Source organism: Balaenoptera acutorostrata, chromosome 7, assembly GCF_949987535.1.
Source record: "Balaenoptera acutorostrata chromosome 7, mBalAcu1.1, whole genome shotgun sequence".
NCBI classification, from domain to species: Eukaryota; Metazoa; Chordata; class Mammalia; order Artiodactyla; family Balaenopteridae; genus Balaenoptera; species Balaenoptera acutorostrata.
In genome coordinates this window covers 94194254-94221493 of record NC_080070.1, presented here as the reverse complement: position 1 = coordinate 94221493, position 27240 = coordinate 94194254, and the positions used below count along the sequence as shown (strand labels likewise).

General features: G+C 35.3%; 1 pseudogene; it reads right to left on the bottom strand.

Annotated features, from left to right (window-relative positions):
* The window catches only part of LOC103010126 (guanine nucleotide-binding protein G(t) subunit alpha-3-like), a 44945-nt pseudogene extending 17935 nt beyond the window's left edge, over positions 1-27010 (bottom strand).
* Between the last annotated feature and the right edge of the window lie 230 nt (positions 27011-27240).

Below are 27240 nucleotides of genomic sequence, written 5' to 3'. Positions count from 1 at the left end.
TAATGTAGTCCACAGTTTACTTAAACTAATAATCAAAAAATGGTTTATGACAAAAAAATTTTTGATTAAGAATGTGGATTTCAGAATAATTCAGTTATTGACCATGATGCTAGGCCAAGCAAATGAAGAAATCTGGGCTCAAATCTTGGTTGTCAGACTCCAAATCTCATGCTCTTTCTTGCTCTAACTCTTTTGAGTGCATATTATTATAACAACTCACATGACATTTAGCACTTGTAATATTTTACATAATCCTGACAACAGTAGTCACACAGACACAATATTTTCTCCATCTTACAAATGACGAATCTAAAACTTGGAGGTAAGTTTGCCAAATCAGTGAAGACAATAAGCATTGAAGAGTCAAACCCAAACGTATTTTCTGCAAAATCAGGTGGATACTAGTGAAGTATGTCCAATAAGAACCTGATGACTTTCTGATATAATTCAATTTATTATTATTTGAAATCTATGACGGGCTTCTGTCACCATTTTACTAAAAATCTGCTCTTTGCATGAAGAACTAAGGGTATATCTCTCATTGTTAAAGAAAGGCTCTGTTGAGACTAAAAACCTTATTTCATCTTTCTTCACAATCGGATTTTATTGCCAAACCAAGCTGATCAGATGACCACTAGGCCACAAACTTTAACTGGCCCAAATCAAGGGCTTTGATCCTATTTTATTGCATCAACAAAAGGTGAACTTTAAAATCCTTCTTCCCGATTAGTTGGATGTGATAGAAAAGTGCAAATTAGTGAAATATGATCCGATCACTTTGCTGGCATCATCCTATTTGCCTCCTTCCACACTAAAGTGCCATAGGACAAATGATGCAGTGCAACAGCTGCTCAAACAGTATTGTCCCTAAAGGGAAAAAAATCACATGCCTTGTAAGCTTTACAAAACAAGCTATTATATACTCTTTCATTCTTTTAAATAGTTACCATTTTAAATTTACATATACTTTATTTGTAGAGGTATCAAGAATATAGTCTCACCTTGAGCATTTAAATGTCATAAAGTCCTCTTTGATCATCATTTATTATTAGCTTCCGCATGGGCAAGCCATCCTATCAGTTTAGTTTTGTCTTTCAAGACCTTTTATATTTTAGTGTACTGCATGCAGAGGTAAAGTCGATGGTGGTGATTTTCAAACCAGGCTGCACATTGTGAACATGTGGGGTACTTTTTTAAAAATATCGATACCAGGACCCCAACCCAAACAAAATGAGTCTGAATCTCCAGGTGTCACGGTCTGCAAAGGTAGTTTTAAAAATCTCCCAGGTGTCTCAAATGTGCAGCCTGAGTTGAGAATCCCTGGCAACATATTTTTTTAACCATAAATAATATCGTATTAGACATACTGCAATTCAATTCTTGAAGTTCTTCTACAGTTATCAAAGGGTTGATGATAATTAAAGAGTTCAAATTGATATTGTTTAAGGGATTGGGCCCACCAATGAAATTTGAATTTTTGAAATACATCACACCAAAATTAACAACTATTATGAACAGTCTTCTATATAACAGCCAAATTGATTGAACATCAACTCCTACCTATTATCTTACTTCCAGATTTAAAAAAAAAAAAACCCAGTAATTTCCCATCAAACTCAGAATAAAATTCCAAATTCCTTACTGTGGCTCACAAGGCTCTACATTTTTAGCCACGTCTTCCTTTCTAATTTTATTTCCTTCCTCCCCCCTACCCCTGCACTTTTGTCCCTCTTTCCTCAAGACACACTGGACTCCTTACTATTCCTTGAACTCACCAAGCCCCCATTTCAGAGCTTTTGAGAATGGCTGATCTCTTCATGTGTTTCCTGTGGCTCACTTCGTATTTCACTGAAATCTTTCCAAATCTTCATCTCTTCCCAAATACCACCTCCTCAAGAATGCCTTCCCTACCACCCTTTCTTTCATTCTTTCATCACTTTCTAGCCCCTTAACCTCCTTGATTTTTCTCCATAGCACTTATTGCTACCTATATAGTACACAGTTCTTTATATCTTTTATATTAGACCATAAGCATATGAAGGCAGAGATTTTATTGTTTTGTTCATTTCTATATCCTTAAAACCAAGAACAGACCCTAACACTAGTACATGTCCCTGAAATATTGTTGAATGGATGAATCAGTAAAATGAATATACTAATTAGCTCAGACCTCATGTTCTAGAGAAGTTTTAAGGGATGAATAATAATTTTCCGTAAGTTTCAAATGATTCACAGTGGGTATGAGTGGCATCCTAAAGAAATTTTATTTCCCTATCATGTATTTGGAAAAGCTTGGGAATTATGGTGGTTCTAGAATAGCTCATTCTCTTAATGTTGGATAGTTCTAGAATTATGTTGCATAGAAAGTGAAATATATGTTTCCTCAGCAAGTTACTCAGACTTTCTTCATCAATATTAGGGACCTCACATGATCCTAGAAACTTGTGGAACTCATTCTGAACCCTAGAATCATACTTCAAAAGGTTGTAGAAAAAAATATTGATATATCAATGGAAGGAAAGGATATTATAGCCTAATAATTTGTATAACTGCCAGGTTCAGAATACCAAGTTTTAACTACAGGATTTTCAGAGCCTTTGCTTACAAACACTGTTGGTAAATTTCCAATAAGTTGTTATAGTACATATGTATCCCAAACTTATTTGATTACAGAACTTTTATTATAGAACATCTTGAGAAATCAGTGTTCTTTAGTTGAAATTATAGGATTCACTTCATAGGGTGCTATGTCAAAGATGGTCACAACACCCAAAATGTGTAATTAAAGTGTTGTTAATTTTCAGCATCCTTTTATGTTGGTCTAGTGATTGCTTTAGATGCTCTAAAATAGAATATAATAATATTCAGAGAGAGTAAGTAAATGCCTTTATTATTTCCCCCTTTTGTTTCTTCAACTTTACCCTCTTTAAAAGTTATATACTCATGAAATTAGTTTATCAAACATTAAACCAAAAGAAACAAGAATGACCCCCCTTTAGCTGTATTCCCCTTCAACTACAGATTCTCTCTCTCTCATACTCCTCAGCGATAGTTCTTTAAACTCTGTTCTCATATCTACTCATTTCTGAACACACTTCATTGGATTCTGCATTCACAACTTTTCTGAAACCTCTCCCATAATCTCTACATTATTAAATCCATTAGATTCTTTTAAATATACTACCTTCTTGACCTCTTAAGACCTTTCAATTTAGATCACCTTCCTTTGGAGCACTTCACTCAAATTCCGTGATTCCATATTCTCCTGGTTTTCTTCTTACTGTTCCATCATTTTCTCCAAAGTTTCCTATTCCTCTCAAATGACCGGAAAATGTTGTAGTTTTTCAACATTGTTACCTAAGTCTCCATTCTCCTTAGTGCCCTTCTCTTCTCAATCTAAACCCTTGATCTCTTCCATCCCATCCCCTTCCTTAGTGTAAATTATATGCCTTAGTGTAAGGGTATGGCAGTAACACTGAGACTTAAGTCTCTAACCAAATATCCCCTTTGAACTTCAAATGCACATTTTCAACTGTTCATACATGTGGATAGCTCACAGAATTACAAACTCAGCATTTCCAAAGGGAAATTTATTAGTTCCACCCCATCCTCATTAGTGATAGTCTTCCCTTTCTCAGTAATTCTCTCTACACATGAGGAGGATTTAGCTCCATATCCAGCTATGCTGCTCTTTTGAAATAGCTCATGCTTTGTAATTACTTGTTCAACACCAACCTTTCTTCTCTAGAGGGCAAATACTATTTCCATCCAATTTACTGCTGATTCCTCAGTATATTCCTAGTGTCCAGTCAGATGTCTGCCATATAAATAATAGTTTAATGAAAAAAAACATTTTTGAATGGTATTGGATGTGTAGACTTCAATACATAAGTGTTAGTGAGCCTACATTCAATGTGATTATTGGAAAGTAAAAATTCCTAATATTTACTGGGAGCTTACATTCTTCAATACTTTGTGTTTATGTGGGTTTCTTATGGTTTTGCTTCCTCCTTTAAAAGTCATTGTAATTTAATGATGAAAGCACTAACACTTTGTGGATGAAAAATCTGAAACTTAAGTGACTTTTCCAGACTTACAGGACCAGTGACTAATAAAGTTCATGTATATTTTCGGTTAGGATACTTTCTCTCTTTGAATGGCAATCTGTGTGATGATGTACAAACTGTATAAAATAAATTGAAATATATAAACTGTGTAAGTAAACTGAAAGCTAAATTGAAAGCCATAGGACACCAGATCTCTGAAAGCCACACCTAAGCAAAGTGCTTAGCAATTATCTGTTGAATAAACAGTTTAAGCCAGGTAGAGAGTGTATTAATCTTAAAATCAAATACTGAAGAATGTGATTGAAACAGCTATAATCTACATTAATCAAAATCAAAATATGAGCTATGTAGTACCTGACAACCATTATGCTTGATAGTTGAGGACATAAGTACTTCTAAGAAGTTATGTCAATTGCTTAGTGCTACTTAAGTTACTCTGTTTACGCCATTTAATGTAGGGTTTGAATAAATGACATTTATTTCTATTCTGTAGTTAGCATAATGGCAGCAACGTACAGAGTCTATTTTCACTCCACCTGCATGCCAGATCATTAAGACTCTTAACCAACACATTTCAGGTATTTAGTGATGACTGGCATCACTGATTTGCAAACATTGGGCTGCATGAAACAAAAAATATATTTAAGTAGCAGTGGGCAAGGTTGTGATGCAAATAAATGGAATATTACACATGCAAATTCAAACATTGCTAAATCATCCTCAAAGGATTGCAGAAGGAAAGCCTGTTTGAGGAACTATTATTGCTTAGAAGAAAGAAAATAAAAGAAATAATCCTAATTGTTAAAAATATTTTTACAAAAATCCTTGTATAGGGAAAAGCACTATAATGGAAGCCAGGAGAAGTGGGTTTTGCCCTAAACTCTGGCTATTTAATGCAGGTCAACTTGCTAATCCTCTCTGGCCCTTCTTTTTTTTACATCTTTAAATAAGGGGATTATACTAGGTTGTCTCTTAAGGGTCAGTAATTAGCTTTTTACTTAGCAAGGTTATTTCTTTTCAAGAGAAAGATTTCAAGATTCCGAGGACAAAGATATACACAGAGTTCTGAAACTTTTTGTAGTGTTTATAACATGATGTCCAGAGGAAATGAAGTAATTTAGCATAACATTCACATCTTGTCCTATCACTTAAGACACACTGGAAAATAGGAGTGCCTATTTTCTATTTATAACGGTAACAAAGGCACCCTCTTTAATGGCGGTAATTACCCTCTGTTAAATCCATTGTCACTGTTCCATGTGTGTACGTGCCACTGAGTTCTCAAAGTTGAAATGCCTAGACATTTAATTTAGCTGAACTCTTCTTTCCCTTCCACTCATTCAATCAGAACTCAAAGTTTTACTACTAGTTTTGGAATACACACCTATTGAAAGTTAAGGTCTTTGTGTATGCTAATCACTTTTTTGCATAATATGTTCTGGTTCCTTTCTGTGTTTTTTTTTTTTTTCCTTATTGTTTTTAAAAGTGCTTGTGTGTTCATTAGGCATCATTTGAATGACATATTACTAAGGATTTGTGTTGCATCCATACACATAGAGGCTTTAACATAGGGGGAAAAAACAACACAAATGTCTCCCAAGATATTAAAACCTTCAAATACAAGGACTCTTAGTGAAAGGAGTAAAGGCAGTACCTATACCTATTATTTATTGTTTTTAATATTTGATTGCCAGTAATGGCTGTATTTCTACTTCAAAAATGGCCATGTTTGTCCTGCTGTAGCAAACAATTAAATAACTTAAATAAGTGAATAAAATAGTCAATTAAAGGCTGTAGAAAAAAAGAAACAGTAAAATGTCTTTATGGATAGATCAGGAATAAGTTCATTAAAGAAATCCCAGTTCTCTGGCAAAAATTGAAATTAGAATATTACTGTAATTATTAAATTTAAATGGCAATTATAAATAAACTTGGGGGCATTTAGGTTTTCTTCCTGGAACAGATTCTGATCGATATCCTTTTGTCATAGGATGAGGAAATATCTATCACCAAGCAAATAGACAAAAGCACAGTTAACAAAATCCAGTTGTAGTGGGACTTAAGCAATATTGCTTTTCTAAGGACTGCAATTGCTATGAGGCAGAACTCTCTACCTGGAAGTTCATTCCTAGATCTGTTCAAATTAATAAGCATTCACTGGGCATTTTCAGTAACATATTTCATGCACTGAAGAGAATGAATGAATTATAAAAGTCCCTCCTCCCTAAAAACAGACTAGTGCTCCATTGTCTCATACAGTAGCCGCCAGACATGTTAAATAAAATTAAGTAAAATTTAAAGTTTAGTTCCTCAATCACACTAGCCACATATGGAGAGCACAGGTGTAACATTCCTGTCACTGCAGAAAGTTCTATTGGAGAGTAGTAGATTATAGGAAGGTAGGGCATGAAATCCTATTTTTGTACAGTGTGATAATGTATAGCAAAAATACCGGCAGATGGTATGATGAACTAGAAAAAGTGATCAACTCTATTGAGAGTGGTTGTAAGGTATCAGGAAGACTGCCTGGCAGCAGTGATGATCAGCTGATTTTTCAAGGATAAATATTTATTTCCAGATAGTCAAAAGGAAAAAGAACATTTTAGGCAGAAGGATCAGTGTGACCAAATAGATGCTTACAGTTATCAAGCTTTCAGTATGTGCCAAACATTGTTTTAAGTGCTTTCTATGTCTTATTTCTTACAGTAATCCCTAATTTAAAGTAGGTAAAATTATCACCTACATTTTACAGGTAAGAAACATAGGCATAGATACATTAAGACACTATCCCTGACTTACAATGTTAGTGTGTAGTACAGCTGTTCAACAAACACAGTCTGCTTTTAGAGCCTGTGATCTTAGCCACTAAGCTGTATTGCCACCCATAGCATGCTAGTCCATAGAACTGTTGAAGTCCAGCATTTCTGAAGCAGAAAGTAGGAAGGGGGAAATTATGGGATGTTAGGATGGAGAGATAGGCAAGAGCTGGATTCTGAACTGTTGATTTACCATGTCTAGGAGTTTCATCTTGATAGTATAGGTGAAGCATTCAATTTATGAAGGAGATACAATCATTTTTTCAGAGATCAGTTAGTGGCAGTGTGGATAATGCAGTGGAAGGAAGAGAGGGGGAAGTAGAAACAACACAGCAAGATGCCATTATTAATCCAGGTCAGAAATGCTGAGGTTTTGAACTAAGGCAGTGACAGTAGGGTTAAGTGACATGTTGGGAAACATACCTTACGTAGATGTGTAGCATAACTTGGTAAGAGAGTGAGGGGTCAGTATAACTACACTTAGATTTATTTCTTTAGAGGCTGCTGTTGCTGTGATTCATTGTAGGGGACTACAGGCCAGAGGAACAGATAAGTTTAATGTTGTTTATTCTGATTTAGACCTATCCATAGAATATAGAGGTAGATATTATCTGCTTCCCTAGTTCAGACAAAGTGTCTGAGTTTGGAAGAAATATTCTGGGACAGTCCCCTTGAAGATGATTGTGAAAATCAGTGGACTTCAGCGATTTTCATGTGATGAAGGCGTAGAGTAAGCAGAGAAGAGGACCTGATACAGTAGAGACACCAACAATGAAGATGTAGTCAAAGAATCAGGGAGGATAGTAGAGTTTGGAGGTGAACTGGGAAAGGGAGTGATCCTAGAAGCCAGGGTAAAGTTTTAGGAGAGAAAAACTCAATGAAGTCAAGTGGAATTAAAATAAGGACTCATGATCACTTCCTAAAAAATGGCAATTAGGAAATCATAACTGACATTTACAAGGGCAATTTCTGTGACGTGCCAGAGGCAAGAGCAATGGAAATGGTTGAAGGACAGATGGAAAGTGGAAGAAGAGAGCTAGTGTTGACTATTCGTAATGGAGACTCTACTGAGACAAGAAAAGAGGGATGGGGCAGAAGGAGGAGAATGATGCTTTTTTAATAATAGAAGTAATATTTGCTCATTGTAGAAAATGTGAAAAGCTCAGCAATATTCAAAATAAAAGTGCTATGTTACTTTAAATCCTACTACTGACAGAAAATTTTTTCAATATCGGTATGTGTTTTCCCACTTTAAAAAATCATCTATTTATCATAAATAGATAAGATAAAGATAAAGATTTCTGTGCAATCTCGTATCTTGGTTTTTCACTTAATGTAAGTATTTTCTTTTATTAGGAGTTTCTCACCTACATATAACTTGTAATGAATGTAAAATATTAATTGAAGGGTAAATAGTCCTGTAATTTCACAATCTATTTGCTTTGTTTTATTTTAAGATACTTTATTCTTTCCCATATTTAATTGTTTTAAGTAAGACTGATATAAATATCTTTGTACATAAATTTCCATATTTATATTATTTTATTTTTATACATTTTAACATTTAAATTATTTCATTATTAAAATGATCAGAAATGTATTTAGAAGATCAATGATTATTTTCCCAGCTTACTGTATATATTACAAAAATTATTTCTACAACTTTGCTGTAGCATATAATTTTACAGGTAGTCATGAGAAATATTCACTTCTCAAAACTTCACCCTATTGGGTAATATTATTTTTAAATTATTGTTCACTAATTTACTAAGGTGAAAAATAACTCATTATTGCTTTAATTTTAATTTATTTTTTATTAGTGAAGTTAAACTAAAAAGTATATGTATATTTAATAGATATTTGAATTTTGTCTTTGAACTGTTGATTCATAGTCTCATCCTATTTCTATATATTGGGCAGCTTATTGTTGTTCTTAATCTGTATATTCATCATTTATCTATCATATTTATTATAGATATTTTTCTAGTTTTCTATTTTTTCTTTGTTTTAATTTTTATATAGCCAAATAGTTGTGGTTGTTGTTTTAACTGCATTTAACCCCATAGAGAATAGAGAGGTAAGAAGGGTAAGAGGGATCCAAGCATGATTACAACCTGAAGGAAAAGAACAGGTGAACACAGCCGTGGTGTTATAAGGGAATGTGAGATGACCTGGGGGCAGGATGGAGCTGAGACCCCCAAAGCAGTGTGATTGGAGATCATGATCAAGAAGTCCTGTTCTTCAAAGACAGGAAGAAACGTCAAAAATTTGTTGCAGATAGAGGTGACAGAAGATTTCAAAAGTGGGACTTCAATACTGGTTGTTATGGAACTTACATGACATTATTATCTAGGAAGAAGAAAAAAAACCTGGTTTAGATTACAAACAGATAATTTCATCATGAACTAGGACCATCCCCTCACAGGATATGTTCCAAAGAACAAGATCCTCAAACATAATCATTTTTGAGCTTATTTTTCATTATCTTCTTCTCCTCTAGCAATAATGTTCCTTTAAAATTCTCCAGCAGTGACAGAGCCATGAGATTTCACATATTCATCTCCCCTTATCAATGCCGTTTTACTCATTTAGACATCGCATTCTTGAATTACAGCATTTTTGTGTTCATAATGTCCTTATTAAGAAATTCAGGTCTACGTATTTTATTAGAAAGAGAAAAAAATGTAGAGAAAATAAATGCAAAAATAAATTGAAATCCGTGATGGTAAAAACTTTAAATATGCATTTCATTCCCAGGTATACCAACTGCCAATTAAGTTAAAAATATTGTTTCCTCCTAAATTCAAATGGATCACTGACATATTTTGAAATGTTTATGGCTTATGCTCACAATATTAAGACCATAAATCATACCTATACTAATATATTTAAAACATAATTGCTATTAAGTTTGAGAGGCAAAATGCAAAAGAAAAATGGAAATTACAATATTACTCATCTGTTAGGCTTTCTGCTGAAGGATAGGAGGAATATTTGCACAGGAAGTGTGACAGCTCTGCCACTACCTGTGATTTAGAGACTATCCATCAGATTTTCCAAAAGTATTTATTTTAGTAATGGGCAAATACACGAACAGACAGAAATCAAATATTAAACGTTTAAAATACCTACTTCATTTGTTTCACAATGCTACTTTTTCCGGATTCTCCTCCTCCTGCAACAGAAAGATAGGAGTGTTATCAACTGATACACCAAGTTCATATAGATATTAAAACCTGTGACTATCACTTTCTTGTGAGTAAATCTTTTACAGACACCTCTCCTACGTAAAGAAGGAGAGTAATCTGTCAAGTCTTGAAAGGTATTATTAGTTATCTACTTTCAAAGATAGTAGCAACCCCTCTTTTGATATTAGATTCAGATATAGGTCTGGCTCCAAGGTGGAGTGTATTTTCTAAAACAAGAAGTGTATACCATCAGGAAAAAATTCTATTGCATTCAAACATAATTTGGAACACTTCTATCTCCTGGGTCTGCAACTCTCCCCCAAAATGGCCCCAACTTCATAGTCTCTAGATCACTCTCATTCTCCCAGAATGTCTCCTCCTATATCCTATTTGATTAAATAGCAAGGAAAAAAAAAAAAAAAAACCTGAGACAATAATCTTTTATTTCCAGAAGAGTTCAAAGACTATTTTGATTGAAGGATGGGCTCTTGTTTTTGTCATCATGTTTACCCTGTTATACAGGCACTTTCTCTTTGATTTAAGCATAGGAAAGTTGTTAATAATACTAAGCAAAACTAAAAAGCATGTGGGATGACAGTGATATAGGAATGTCTCAAAATGGATTACACGTTCCTGGGGGAGGGGCGGGGTGGCGGTAATGTCATAGAGAACCAGTTGCATTTATCTGGGACATCTATTTAGTTGATGATATGCAATGTACAACTTTATTTCGATATGGTTGGCAAACATGTAGAAGGATACAAAATTCACATGATTTAAAAAATTTAAAACATGAACTTTTAATGAAAAGATCAGTGATTATTTCAGGCTATGCTTCAAGGCCTTTTGAGCATATTTCTTGAGTCTCCTTTACCCGTAAGGCGTATTTATTTGGGAAGTGAAAACCAAGAAGTACTGAAATAAAGTGTGATTACTTAGATTTGAGGATTTGGCTCTGTGCTTGTATGTGTGCTCATGTGTGTGTGTGTGTGTGTGTGCGTGCGTGTGTGTGTGTGAGAGAGAGAGAGAGAGAGATCTTCAGTAAATCCTTTAACCTCTTAGTTTCCTCATCTATAAACTGAGAATACTTACCTCAAGATTATTAGAAGACCATAATGACATAATACGCATGAAATCGTTTGCAAACTACAACACAGAATAAAACATAAAGTGATGTTATCTGAGAATCAAGGTCATAAGAAACGTTGCAGTGTTTTGTAAAACAGAACAGTCTAAAGATACCCTACATGTATTACACAAATGATGTGGGAGCAACTGAATGTCCATGTGGAAAAAGAACTTTGACTCTTAAATGACAACAAACCAAAATCAATTTGAAGTGATTTGCAAGGATAAATGCAATGGGACTCAGGAGAATTCATATAAGGATGTTCAAAATGATTAATAGAATAAAAATGGCAACTGTATGAAAAGAGACTAAAAAGGAATATGACTCTTGAGAGTGAAAATGATGAGAGAATTTGATTAAAACTACTATACTATGTAGGGTATGGATAGACCATAAAAACAAACTTTCAATTTTTTTACTCATCTATGAGTCCTAAACATGTAAGGGATGCGGGTGGGGAAGGAGCAAATTCAGGCAACTTTTTTTAAATTGAAGTATAGTTGATTTACAGTGTTGTGTTAATTACTTTTGTAGAGAAAAGTGACCCATATATATATATATATATGTATGTATATATATATATATATATATATATATATATATATACACACACACACACACACACATCCTTTTACATATTCTTTTCCATTATGGTTTATCACAGGATATTGAATATAGTTCCCTGTGCTATACAGTAGGACCTTGTTTTTTATCCATTCTAAATATAATAGTTTGCATCTGCTAATCCCAAACTCCCAGTCCATCCCTCTCCCACCCCCATTCCCTTGGCAGCCACCAGTCTGTTCCTTATGTCCCTGATTCTGTTTCTGTTTCATAGATAGGTTCATTTGTGTCATATTTTAGATTCCACACATAAGTGATATCATACGGTATTTGTCTTTCTCTTTCTGACTTACTTCACTTAGTACGATCATCTCTAGTTGCATCCATGTTGCTGCAAATGGCATTATTTCGTTCTCTTTTATGGCTGAGTAATATTCCATTGTACATATGTGCCACATCTTCTTTATCCATTCATCTGTCGATGGACAGTTAGGTTCTTTCCATGTCTTGGCTACTGTGAACAGTGCTGCTATGAACATAGGGGTGCATGTATCTTTTTGAATTAGAGTTTTGTCTGAATATATGCCCAGGAATGGGATTGCTGGATCATATGGTAATTCTATTTTTAGTTTTCGGAGGAACCTGCATGCTGTTTTCCACAGTGTAGAAGGGCTCCCTTTTCTCTACACCCTCTCCAGCATTTGTTATTTGTAGACTCTTTAGTGATGTCAGGCAATTTCTTGAAGTTTGGACGTTCTGGTTTTATAGATGGGAGAAAATCAGGGAGTCACCAAGAGTTGGTAAAACCTGATAATACAAATTTGTTCATAAAAGTTTTATATAGAATCACTAAACTCTAAAGCATTGAGGAAAACTCAGTGTATTATAATTGATATGAAATCATATCTTTTAAAATGTATCCTCAGGTTATAATTACCATTCATCAATGAAATATGTGAAATATGTGAATATCATTGAAATATGATATTGACCAAGGACCTGATATAACATGCCAATGAGTAAATTTTTAGTCTTATACTAATTTCTGTATCCTTAAGAGAAGCAAAGGCCTTGATATATTACTGCGAAATTGAGCCACAGGACATCTTCAAAGTCTGTGTGCTTGTTAATTTTGGACAAATTTCAAAGTAGCACAACTAAGGCAATTTAAAGAATTTCCAGGAGAAACCCAAATTCAGGAAGACTAATTAACAGACATAAACATATCCCTTACCAGCATGGCGATCAACTGCCTTGTTTTACCAAAACTAGTATGACTTTATGTAAGCAAAAATAATATGACTCTGGTAACCCTGAATCTCAGAATTTTATTCAAATTATATGAAAATCCATATTGAATCAGAGAACCCTGACTACCCTATTTAAACTTTTAACCCCACTGTCACCCACTATCTTCCTTTCCTTACCACACTTTTTTCCTAGCACTTATCTCATTCTACAAAGTTACAAATTATTCACATGTTGTTTTTAACTTTTCCTGTCTGTCTTCCAAGACTGCAAGGTAAATTCAACAAGGGCAGGGAAATTAACCTGTTTTGTTCACTTATGTATCTGAAGCACCTAGAACAGTGCCTAATAGTAGAATCTCAATGAAACAAATACATTCTTTAAACTCATATTGAATGCTTGAAAACTAAAATTTTGTCCTCTATGTTTTGTATCAGTTTCTTCACATAGAATCATTTCTGCCTGACTCCATGTTTTCTTAAGCTGTGATGAACAGACATAACGACACATCAATCTAATTCTACTTTTTTTTTCTTAGGCATATTTAAATATGCAAAGTTTTTTTTTTCTTAGGCATATTTAATTATGTCCAGTTTCCGCACTTATCTGAAAGAGCTGCCCACCTTACAGGATACTGAGGGAATCAGAAGGGTGAAGCTCTGGGAAATAAGATTTTATTGCTGGTGATGATTTATCGATTCCTCCTCTTGGGTAAACCTCCAGCATACTTGGCTTTATGGTTTTAGGGTAGTGTGGTCCACACAACACAGTGTGAAATTCGGCAACAAAGGTGATAAATGCAAAATCAGTCTCAGCAATTTGCTAATCTTTCTTCATAGACTTTTAATGTAATCAAACAGGAACTCACAGATTGGGCATAACTGTTTCATTTAACAGAGGCTGCCATGTCCAAGAATGAAACATTTGAGATTAAAATGAAAATCATATTAAAATCTCACCTCATGTTTTCGGAAGACAACTGGCTGTATTATTTTGCATGGCTGAGCGTTATTTGTTTGTGACAGTGACAAGAGTAAATCAAGGAGATTTGCACAGTATCTTGGTTTGCTGGCTTTATATAATTTGCTATTTTGCTCCAGGCTGTGCATCACTTTGAAAGAAAAGTTGTCCAATAAGATTATAAAACTTTTCTTGGTAGTTTTTTTAAAAAACTCCAACAGTAAAAGTGGGCATTAGAAATTGTAGCATCATCCTACACAGCTGAAAGATTTGTAGAATATCTTCTCTAAACATATGTTTTCAATTTTGCTGTATGGAAAATTTCAGAGTTACGGCGAAGTGGGAGGAAAACCAATAGGCCCAATAGGAATTCCAGTACTTGTCCATTCAGGTGTATTTAATACTGCATTTTCTTCAACTAGAGTGGAAATACTGGGGGCAAAAACTTTGGAGAAATTGTGAGAATGAGAAAAAGTCTCATTTCTGACTATCAATTACATTTCCTTACATAATGCTATAATATCTATGATTTCTACAATGAAGTAAAAATAATTTAGATAATTTTCATTTAATTTCAGTTATCTACCATGAGAATAATTTAAAAAGTGTGTAAAGAATTTTCCAGAATTGTACCAGCATATGTATCATGGACAAATACAGTATCAATTAAGAACCACTATTGGACACACAAAATTTTTAAATAGTCACAACCAAATTTCTATATTAACTCTGTATTACTTAGTCAAAAATTTATTATAAATTTGGGAAAAAAGTGATTTTTAGATTGAGAGAGTTAATATACATTTAAAATGGTCTTTTATACTTCATAAATATGGCCAGTTGGTAATCATACTGATGACACTAAGACCTGGCAAGTTTCCAGAATTATTTCTGACACTAGTGGGTATGCTATTATCCAAAGATTGTTGGTAACTAATCTTTCATGATGTGTGTGAAATAAATAATCGCTTTTGAAAAATAGTATGTACTCATCAATGAAACTCCATATGAAACATTAATATTTTCTTTTGGAAAACTTTTAAAAAAGGTACCTGGATCATTTCTTCCTCTATATGGTGACTTCAGGCTTCCATATGAAGGGCCAGTATAGGCAACTACAACATTAACAGGAAAATTCCTGAAGAAAAGCCCATCTGTCCAAAATCTCATCTATTATTTGGAAACCCACTGCAGTTAATAAATTATTGAGTCCCTTTCTTACAACGTTTCTATGTCTTAGTTCACAATAATCATTCCATTCTTGTAACATTAGACCATGTTAGAGAGCCAAATATAGAAATCACAATAGCATGTTTACACAGGCCAAGGGCATCCTGAAATAATCTCTTCCTTCCTGTTTGTGGTCATCACTAAGGGGTCAAGGGGTATCAAGGGAATTTTAACGAGATATGCATTTATTTCTTAGAAGTAGAAAGTGTTTCACATAATTAAATATTTAAATTTATACTTAATTCATACTTTGATACTCACAAATTTTTTTATTATTAATAGGTATAAATTAGAGATTTTTTCCCACATTTTCATTTGCAAATACCAAAAAATTTTTAAAGCTACATGATATTTATACCTGTAACTGAATTTCACCTGAACACACTTGAGGCCTGATTACTCATTTCATACAACTTGTTAAAACAGGTAAAATGAAAATAAACTCTGACTTATAATCAATCATGCAGAAGCTTTTTTGTAGGTGGTCTTAAAATCACATAATTGTGCAGAAGAATGAAACCTTAGAAATCAACCAGCTGTGCACGTAATCTTCCTTCTATGCGTGAGAAAAATGAGTCTAGTAGAGATTATGATACTCATCCAAAGTCCCAGACCTACTTTAAAACAAAGAAATTAAGTCTCCTGACTCGCATATTAATGCTATAATGTTGCTTTTTAAAAAAATTATTTTATTTATTTATTTATTTTTGGCTGTGTTGGGTCTTCACTGCTGCGCGCGTGCTTTCTCTAGTTGCGGCGAGCGGGGGCTACTCCTCCGTTGTGGTGCGCGGGCTTCTCATTGCAGTGGCTTCTCTTGTTGCAGAGCACGGGCTCTAGGCACGTGGGCTTCAGTAGTTGTGACATGAGGGCTCAGTAGTTGTGGCTCGCAGGCTCTAGAACGCAGGCTCAGTAGTTGTGGCGCACGGGCTTAGTTGTTCCACGGCATGTGGGATCTTCCTGGACCAGGGCTCGAACCCATGCCCCCCGCATTGGCAGGTGGATTCTTGACCACTGCGCCACCAGGAAAGCCCTGTTGCTTTCTTTTTAGGTATGCACTGGTAATATCAATATCAAAATGATGTCAAAACATAAATTATTTTAAAATCACTTATTTTAAATTAATATGGAAGAAGTGAACTTTCATAGACATGGGTTTGCAGTGTCTGCTTGTCATCTGTTGGTGGACTGTTGGCATAAAAGATTTTTAGGGTAACCCTTTTTGAAGCAACTTGATTTTATTACACTCACTATTCCTCTTTCTTATTGAGCAACAACAAACTTATCTGTCTCTTCCACATTACAACCTTTCAAATAGCCTAGACAGAGAGTAGAACAATGTAATAAGCAAACTCATGCTTTGGAATTAAATAAAAGTGAGTGTGTACTCATTGCTGACTTTGGGTGTCTTGATCAAAATTAATTTCTGAGAGTATCCTCTTTCATTAAATTGGCTTATTAATATCTACCTCTTAGGATTTGGGTAGATTAACATATAAAGTACCTGGTACATACTCTAACTTACAGTGAGCTCTCAACATTCTCTATTATTTGAAGCATGCTCCACCTCTTTTCCAAGAGACTTTTCAAGTATAATATGTTCCACTCCTTTAATCCTTTCTGGTGGAACATGAGTTTTAGATTCCTTACCCTCTGGACCACACTCCATGCAAGAGCCAATGTCCTTTTGAAACACTGTCCTACTGAAAATGGTGCCACAGATATCAGGTGATTTTATTGAGAGCACTGATATTCTGATGTAGTAAGATAGGGGTACAACATAGGTCTGCCTCAATCCTGGTACTTATTTCTAAATAGAACACTTTTCTTAATAGAGACCATGATTAGTTTGCCTCTTTTCTTCTTCTTTTCTTTTTTGTTTGTTGGAGTTTTTTTGTAGCTTTATTACATTTTTTTTTTTTTTACCTATATTGAGCTTGTAGCAGTTAATTTGTTGCTACTTTTTTCACATCACCTCTTAGCAAACAGATTTTCCCACATACTACATGTGTATACTGCATGAGTATAGTTGATTTTGAGCCTCAGTTGAAGATATCTGTTAAATTCCATTTTGCTCATTTGGGCCAAGCATTTCTGCTAGTTGAGATCACTTGGAATATTGACTTTCCTGTCACTATATCCTTCCAAATTCTGAATCTTACTCAAATGGAATGTTGCCTTATCTATCTTTACCCAAATCCCTGATAAGAGCATTGAAGAGGAGAAGGTCAAGGGCAGGAAACTGTCAGGCCCATTCATCATCATAAGTCCTTGTTCACTATCTGTAGTTAATGATGCTAAATATTCCCCATTAAATATGACAATTACTGCAGGTTTTTGTACATACTATTTATCCTGTTTAAGGAATTGTCTTCTGTTCCTAGTGTGATAAAAGTTTTTATCTGGAATGGATAAAAAGAAGTTTATTTAGTGTGTGTGTGTGTGTGTGTGTGTGTGTGTGTGTGCGCACGTGCACGTGCGTATGTGCACACATGCGTGTATCTCCTGTCATAATCATGATCTTTCTCCTTTGATAATGTGAAAATATTAATCTTCTAATAGTATGTCAACAAGGCATTCTTGAGATAACACCCTTCCCACCTCTGGCTTTTTTTTTTTTTTTTAAGTACATTTTATACATTGTTGGACTCAGTTTTCTAATATTTTGGTTTGGTGTTTGGATCTGTGTTTGTCAAGAAGATTGGCCAAATTTTGTTGTCAAGGTTATCAAATAATGCATTGAGAAGAATTTCCTTAAAAAGTTTATGTGATTTTAAAGTGATATGTTCATGAGATATCTCATAGAATTCATTTGTAAGGAAATGTACATGAATTTACAGATATATTCGCATTTTTTTTTTTGCCAAAAAAAATGCACTTATTTTTCCAAAATTTTAATAATCTTATAAACCTATGGAAGTTTGAAAAAATAATACATTAGAAACCTATATTTTATACCTTTTATACCCTTCACCTTACCAAACACTTTGTCATTTGTCTTGTTTCATATATATATATATATATATATATATATATATATATATATATATATAAATTTACACAACACGTGTGTGTGTGTATATAGATACATATATATACACATATTTATGCTTTGTGTTTTTTTTGTTTTTTTTTTAAATTAATTAATTAATTAATTTATTTATGGCTGCGTTGGGTCTTCGTTTCTGTGCGAGGGCCTTCTCCAGTTGTGGCAAGTGGGGGCCACTCTTCATCGCGGTGCGCGGGCCTCTCACTATAGTGGCCTCTCTTGTCGCGGAGCACAGGCTCCAGACGCGCAGGCTCAGTAATTGTGGCTCACGGGCCCAGTTGCTCCGCGGCATGTGGAATCTTCCGGGACCAGGGCTCGAACCCGTGTCCCCTGCATTGGCAGGCGGATTCTCAACCACTGCGCCACCGGGGAAGCCCTATGCTTTGTTTTAAATAGAGCTGCAATGAACATTGGTTTTGGGTCGTCACGTCTCCATTGTCATTTGTTTCTAGGTATTTTTTGATTTCCGCTTTGATTTCTTCAGTGATCACTTCGTTATTAAGTAGTATATTGTGTTGCCTCCATGTGTTTGTAGTTTTTACAGATCTTTTCCTGTAATTGATATCTAGTCTCATAGTGTTGTGGTCAGAAAAGATACTTGATACGATTTCAATTTTCTTAAATATACTAAGGCTTGATTTGTGACCCAAGATATGATCTATCCTGGAGAATGTTCCATGAGCACTTGAGAAAAATGTGTATTCTGTTGTTTTGGGGTGGAATGTCCTATAAATATCAATTAAGTCCATCTTGTTTACTGTATCATTTAAAGCTTGTGTTTCCTTATTGATTTTCATTTTGGATGATCTGTCCATTGGTGAAAGTGGGGTGTTAAAGTCCCCTACTATGATTGTGTTACTGTCGATTTCCCTTTTATGGCTGTTAGTATTTGTCTTATGTATTGAGGTGCTCCTATGTTGGGTGCATAAATATTTACAATTGTTATACCTTCCTCTTGGATCGATCCCTTGATCATTATATAGTGTCCTTCTTTGTCTCTTGTAATAGTCTTTATTTTCAAGTCTATTGTGTCTGATATGAGAATTGCTACTCCAGCTTTCTTTTGATTTCCATTTGCATGGAATATCTTTTTCCATCCCCTCACTTTCAGTCTGTATGTGTCTCTAGGTCTGAAGTGGGTCTCTTGTAGACAGCATATATACGGGTCTTGTTTTTGTATCCATTCAGCCAGTCTGTGTCTTTTGGTAGGAGCATTTAATCCATTTACATTCAAGGTAATTATCAATATGTATGTTCCTATTCCCATTTTCTTAAATGTTTTGGGTTTGTTATTGTAGGTGTTTTCCTTCTCTTGTGTTTCTTGCCTAGAGAAGTTCCTTTAGCATTTGTTGTAAAGCTGGTTTGGTGGTGCTGAACTCTCTCAGCTTTTGCTTGTCTGTAAAGGTTTTAATTTCTCCACCAAATCTGAATGAGATCCTTGCTGGGTAAAGTAATCTTGGTTGTAGGCTTTTCTCCTTCATCACTTTAAGTATATCCTGCCACTCCCTTCTGGCTTGCAGAGTTTCTGCTGAAAGATCAGCTGTTAACCTTATGGGGATTCCCTTGTGTGTTATTTATTGTTTTTCCCTTGCTGCTTTTAATATGTTTTCTTTATATTTAATTTTTGATAGTTTGTGTCTTGGCGTGTTTCTCCTTGGATTTATCCTGTATGGGACTCTCTGTGCTTCCAGGACTTGATTAACTATTTCCTTTCCCATATTAGGGAAGTTTTCAACTATAATCTCTTCAAATATTTTCTCAGTCCCTTTCTTTTTGTCTTCTTCTTCTGGGACCCCTATAATTCGAATGTTGGTGCATTTAATGTTGTCCCAGAGGTCTCTGAGACTGTCCTCAGTTCTTTTCATTCTTTTTTCTTTATTCTGCTCTGTAGTAGTTATTTCCACTATTTTATCTTCCAGGTCACTTACCCGTTCTTCTGCCTCAGTTATTCTGCTGTTGATGCCTTCTAGAGTATTTTTAATTTCATTTATTGTGCTTTTCATCATTGCTTGTTTCCTCTTTAGTTCTTCTACGTCCTTGTTAAATGTTTCTTGAATTTTGTCTATGCTATTTCCAAGATTTTGGATCATCTTTACTATCATTATTCTGAATTCTTTTTTAGGTAGACTGCCTATTTCCTCTTCACTTGTTAGGTCTGGTGTGTTTTGACCCTGCTCCTTCATCTGCTGTGTGTTTTTCTGTCTTCTCATTTTGCGTATCTTACTGTGTTTGGGGTCTCCTTTTCACAGGCTGCAGGTTCGTAGTTCCCGTTGTTTTTGGTGTCTGCCCCCAGTGGCTAAGGTTGGTTCAGTGGGTTGTGTAGGCTTCCTGGTGGAGGAGACTAGTGCCTGTGTTCTGGTGGATGAGGCTGGATCTTGTCTTTCTGGTGGGCACGTCCACGTCTGGTGGTGTGTTTTGGGGTGTCTGTGGCCTTATTATGATTTTAGGCAGCCTCTCTGCTAATGGATGGGGCTGTGTTCCTGTCTTGCTAGTTGTTTGGCGTAGGGTGTCCAGCACTGTAGCTTGCTGGTCGTTGAGTGAAGCTGGGTCTTGATGTTGAGATGGTGATCTCTGAGAGATTTTCACCATTTGGTATTATGTGGAGCTGGGAGGTTTCTTGTGGATCAGTGTCCTGAAGTTGGCTCTCCCATCTCAGAGGCACAGCCCTGATGCCGGGCTGGATCACCAAGAGCCTTTCATCCACACGGCTTGGAATAAAAGGGAGACAAAATAGAAAGAAAGAAAGAGGATAAAATAAAATAAAATAAAATAAAGCTATTATAATAAAAAATAAGAAAAAAATTATTAAGAAAAAATTTTTTTAATTTTTAAAAATAAATTTATTAATTTTTATAATAAAAAATAAGAAAGAAATTATTAAGAAAAAAATTTATTAAGAAAAAAAATTTTTTTAACTAAAAAAAAAAAAAAAAAATGGACGGACCGAACCCTCAGACAAATGGTGAAAGCAAAGCTATACAGACAAAATCTCACCCAGAAGCATACACATATACATTCACAAAAAAAGGAAAAGGGGAAAAATTAATATCTCCTGCTCCCAGAGTCCCCCTCCTGAATTTGGGCTGATTCGTTGTCTATTCAGGTATTCCACAGATGCAGGCACATCAAGTTGTTTGTGGAGCTTTAATCCGCTGCTCCTGAGGCTGCTGGGAGAGATTTCCCTTTCTCTTCTTTGTTCGTACAGCTCCCGGGGTTCAGCTTTGGATTTGGACCCGCCTCTGTGTGTAGGTCGCCTGAGGGCGTCTGTTCTTCGCTCACACAGGACGGGGTTAAATGAGCAGCTGCTTCAGGGGCTCTGGCTCACCCAGGCCGCGGGGAGGGAGCGGTACGGAGGAGGCGGGGCGAGCCTGTGGCAGCAGAGGCCTCCATGACGTTGCACCAGCCTGAGGCGCGCCGTGCGTTCTCCCAGGGAAGTTGTCCCTGGATCACGGGAGCCTGGCAGTGGTGGGCTGCACCGGCTCCCGGGAGGTTCGGTGTGGAGAGTGACCTGTGCTCGCACACAGGCTTTTTGGTAGCGGCAGCAGCAGCCTTAGCGTCTCATGCCCGTCTCTGGGGTCCACGCTGATGGCTGCAGCTCGTGCCCGCCTCTGGAGCTCATTTAGGCGATGCTCTGAATCCCCTCTCCTCGCGCACCAGGAAACAAGGAGGTAAGAAAAAGTCTCTTGCCTCTTCGGCAGCTCCAGACCTTTTCCCGGACTCCCTCCCGGCTAGCTGTGGCGCGCTAACCCCTTCAGGCTGTGTTCACGCCGCCAACCCCAGTCCTCTCCCTGGGATCCGACCGAAGCCCGAGCCTCAGCTCCCAGCCCCGCCCGCCCCGCGGGTGAGCAGACGAGCCTCTCGGGCTGGTGAGTGCTGCTCGGCGCCGAGCCTCCGTGCGGGAATCTCTCTGCTTTGCCCTCCGCACCCCTGTTGCTGTGCTCTCCTCTGTGGCTCTGAAGCTTTCCCCCCACCCGCCACCTGCAGTCTCCACCCACGAAGGGGCTCCTAGTGCATGGAAACCTTTCCTCCTTCACGGCTCCCTCCCACTGGTGCAGGTCCCGTCCCTATTCTTTTGTCTCTGTTATTTCTTTTTTCTTTTGCCCTACCCAAGTACATGGGGATTTTCTTGCCTTTTGGGAGGTCTGACGTCTTCTGCCAGCATTCAGTGGGTGTTCTGTAGGAGCAGTTCCACGTGTAGATGTATTTCTAATGTATCTGTGGCAAGGAAGGTGATCTCTGCATCTTACTCTTCCGCCATCTTGCCCAGACCCCCCCCCCATTCTTTATAAATAAATACAACTGCAAATATTTGGCTTTTCGTCTGGAACTTTCAAATTGCTATGGTGCAAATAGTTCATTGCTTTGAGACGATTTGAAACTCTCCAAGTAGACCTTTTCTGCTTGTTTTCTCTCCATTTACTGAAAAACAATTTTAAACATTTGTATTAAAAATATTTGTGCACCCACAAGATTGATATTTTTAGAAACAAAATAAAATATTGTAAAATATTTTAAAACAAAAATGTATTGATATTACAAAAAGGAAAGAATGACTTTAATTTAAAAAATTGGAAACCTTATTCAGGAATAAGTTCTACATGTTGTTCACAAGATTCTTATCACTAGTGATGAGAAAGAATTTTTTTTCTTTCTAATTCTGCTAATTCTTCTTTGCAAGTTTTAAGTGTAACATAATTATTCCAGGGGATCTGTGTATGTGATCACACAATGCCACAGACAGGCATTGACTCTATTGGTGTAATAGAAATTCAAAACAGAACTTCTTAAACTTGTTGAATTTATACTCTAGCCAGTGACTCAGGAACACCTCCAGTTTTCTGCATCCACTCCCACTCATATATAGAAATACTTTTTAAAAATAAAGACCTATTTAAACAAATAAAATATAAATAACAACTTTGATATGAATCTTATGTCCTCTTTCCTCCTGATGTACATAAAAGGAAGAAAACCTGTATACATTTACTGACATTCAAGTTATTTCAGATCTAGGAATCTATTATACAGTAAGAGTTAAACCACGTTTGTCTGGATTTTTACAATTCACCAAATGCTTTGACACCCATCATTTCTCTGAGGTTATGTGCCTAGCTGAGGTCATTCAGAGAAGTGAAAAAAGCATAACACTTGATGAAAATATTAACAAATCAATTTTACCTCAAATGGCTTAAAAACACATTCTACTCTACCAGAATTGTAAATTGTATTCTCTCCACTCTGCCGGGTGGATAAACCTATTTAGCTAATTCTGCTTTGCAAGTTTTACTTTATCAATTATTTTCTAACAGGATTTTACATAGTGTCAGAATTATTATAATTCTCCTACTGTCATACTAAAACAATGGAACATCTTCTAAAACATACACTTGTTGAATAAGTGGGCCAATTTGGAAAATTTGATGTTGATTAGTAAGTAAATATAAACATATTTAAAGTAGATTAAGAAATTTTAGACTCCATCCAGGTTCATGTTTCTAAGAGCCAGATGACTAGAATAATATTTTAAAATGATAAAACTCAGATAGCACCATTAAAAAAATGATAGTGTGATGCTTATAAAATAGCACATAAAAAAATAAAAAAATAAATGGTTTTAGAACTAAAGGAATAGAACACCAGTGATGAACAGTCCATGACAATGTTGGGAATCACTGGCTAAAAGCTCATGACAATATCATAACTAAAAATTGTAGCATGAATGAGGCAAGGTTTCAGATATGAAGAAAGAACGAAACTATTTTTTTCCCTATACTTCGCAGCTTTGAATCTAACTAGCTCATGTGATAGAAATTTGTAAAAGTAAAAAAAAAAGTAATGTGGTAAATAAATAAATTTGAACTGAAATTTGAAATAATAAATATAAAGAAAGGAGACAGGAAAAACAAACATGATCCACTTTGATTTCACAATCAAATGACATGTATTTCTTTTGAATAGAATTCAAGTTTAATCAAACATTTGTAAATTAAGATTTAAAAAAAACTAACATAGGAAGTTTACAAAAGAGAACAGCTTATTCATTAACATTTGTTTTTCTTATTAAAATGCACTCTTCCTGGGGCACCTTTACAGGCTAATTTTTTTTTTTTAAAGTATATGGCATTATTGTCTTGATAGCAGTTATCAAATGAACCAGGAATGTATGTCATCTCCAGTGTTTCCTAGAAGCCTGCTTCTAGGAACAGATTTTGCATCTCTTCTATAATTTTACTGAATGTCTGAAAGGTACAATAAAAGGGAATCTGTCTGCAAGGTGATCCTTTAGTTGTAAAGTGCACTTTGATATAGGTGGCTCTTCAGATTAGGTGAAATCTTGTGTCCAATAATACAAATGGTATATCTACAGCACATGTTAAGTTTGGAAAGTTGTGTTAAAGCACCTAGAAATTCGTTGGATAACAAGAGGATCAACATAAAGAATGAATTCTGTTGAAAATTTTTTCAGATTTTTAATTTTTATAAAAATAGAGCTAGACTCAGGGACTGATTACTACCAACGCTTACCTGGTTAGTCCCACTTGACATCCGCTCACTGATAAACTTAAAAACTGTTGCTCAGACCAGACTGATGAGTGAGAATCATTGTCTCAATGATGGGAGAAATTAGATAGATTTCATTAGTGAGGGGATTTGAGGGTGGGAAGGTTTTGTTTAGTTCCACTGAATGCTTTTATGATAATGAGGCCAAATTGAATATAGAGATTATAGGTTAGAGAATTTGCTCTCAATTCAAAACATGAGAATTGAAGCAGAGTTGTTACAAAACTTTATTGTTTTGAACTTTGACAACTTAATCATTAGATATAGAACTCATATAGAGTCCAGAAGGGAAAATTTAGTCAAGTGTTTGGACACTGAAATGTGAAAAGTTAAAGAGAATTTGATTCATTTTGTGTAAATAAGATGTGACAGAGAAGTTCGGTGACATATTGTTGGAACCAGATGAATCCAAGCTTATTGTATGGTAACATTGGTAATGAATTTGTGCAATTGTGATTGTTTTAGGAAAGTTAAAGATGTAATAGTACCACTAAGATTCTTTGATATCTCTTTTATTTATTTATTTATTTATTTATTTATTTATTTAATTATTTAATTTATTTTTGGCTGTGTTGGGTCTTCATTGCTGTGCGCGGGCTCTCTCTAGTTGCGGGAGCGGGGGCTACTCTTATATTTCTTATAAAATGTTACCCTTTCCTCTTTATCTAGCCCACCACTTTAATCTAAAAATAATTGGTATATTGAAAATGTCTCTTCTTTTGAAATTTTATTCAAACATAGGGATTCTTAATGTACTGTATCACTATTCCTGTGCCATTGTTCTTAGTACAAGAAGGACGCAGAATGCATTTGCAGAAATGCTTGGTTTTCCCTCTCATCTTTTGTTTTCTCTATGCCCACTTATTATTTTGACTCTTGATCAAAGCCTCGGAGAATACTCTGGAGTGTTAGGGAAGGTCTATTTTCTGATTTCATAAGAGCTGACCCCTACATCTTTCCAACTTATCAGCCTCTCTTGGTGGTTACTTGCAAGTGCCGTGGGCAAGTGTGAGGCCTCAGGACTTGGGCATAAAGGGAGAAAACATTTCCTTTCCTTGGAGGAGCAAGTGCTGGGAATGCTATAGTTCGTTTTTGTGATACTCTTGCTACTGGGAGCAAATTAGACACAGTAAGGGGACACACAGACACACACACATACACACAAATGAGAGCATTTTGTTGTGTGAAAGGTTCACAATTCTGAAATAAAATGAAGTCCTTTTGTGTATAACTAAGAGTAGGAGAAAACATACAACTATGATTAAATTAAAGCTGTTTTGTATTCTTTTCATAGGTCTTTATTTTATTTCAAAAATATATTTATCTTCTAGTGACTATAACATGTTAAAATTTTTAGAAAAATGTGTGGCATCTAGATTATTTTTATTCTTTCAATTCATTAAACATTTATTAAGTTTATAGTTGTGGTAAAATATTGTGCTGAATTTTGAGGGAATAAAAGATAGAAGAGATGTAACTCCTGACCTGAATGAATATTTAAATATCCTAAAAGGATTTAAATGGAGTATTTTTCAATCATACAGACAATATTACAGGCAGTATTCAGAAGCCTAAATAATATTATTCGTATAATTTAAAGTACTTTATCATTACTCTCCAAATAACTTGAGACTAATTGGTTTTAACAGTACAAGTAATTAAATAACATATTAGGGTTCATATCAAACAACTCAACATATTTTCAAACAAAGTGACATAAATCTTTATAACTTGTAATTAAAGGGTTGTTTTCCGTATAAAAAGTTGGTATTCAGGAAATGACTAGGGTACAATAAAATAATAAATGTCCATGAGTTTTTTAAAAAATAATAAAAGATTATTGACATAGAGAAATTGAACTGTCTAGTAAATATTTGTCTCTGTGCTTAACAAAAGACATGTAATAAAATGCTAAACAAACAAGTAAATATTTATAGAGCACACAAAGTCAAGTTCCAAACACATTTTGATAATAAATCTCCCATATGGTAGTACCCTTGAAATTAAAGTTTGAGAAAAGTAAATAAATCACAACTGAAAAAAAATCAGGGTTTTAAAAGCAAAAGAAAAAAAAAGGTTTTACCTAATAACAGCAACTTTACAGTTCTTGCATCTCACTCAGCATCTTCCTGAAGCTTTTTCTCCAGTTCTTTTGATCTTTTGGCTGACTCCTTGCTCTCTGAACTAATTCCACTTCCCATCTTGTAGTGTTTGATACTTGTCAGTTTATTTGCTCAAACTTTTTGAAATGTAGAGCACAGCTCTGGTTTGGACATAGGATGTAAGAGCAATGCTCTGCTGAAATACCCAATAGCCCATTGCCTCATTTTCTAAGACTCTGCTTTGACTAAGGAGATGCTTTTGAGCTGTCACCTGATCAAAGGGTAAAACCATACAACCCTATGGCAGCTAAAGAGAAAATTCTTTATGC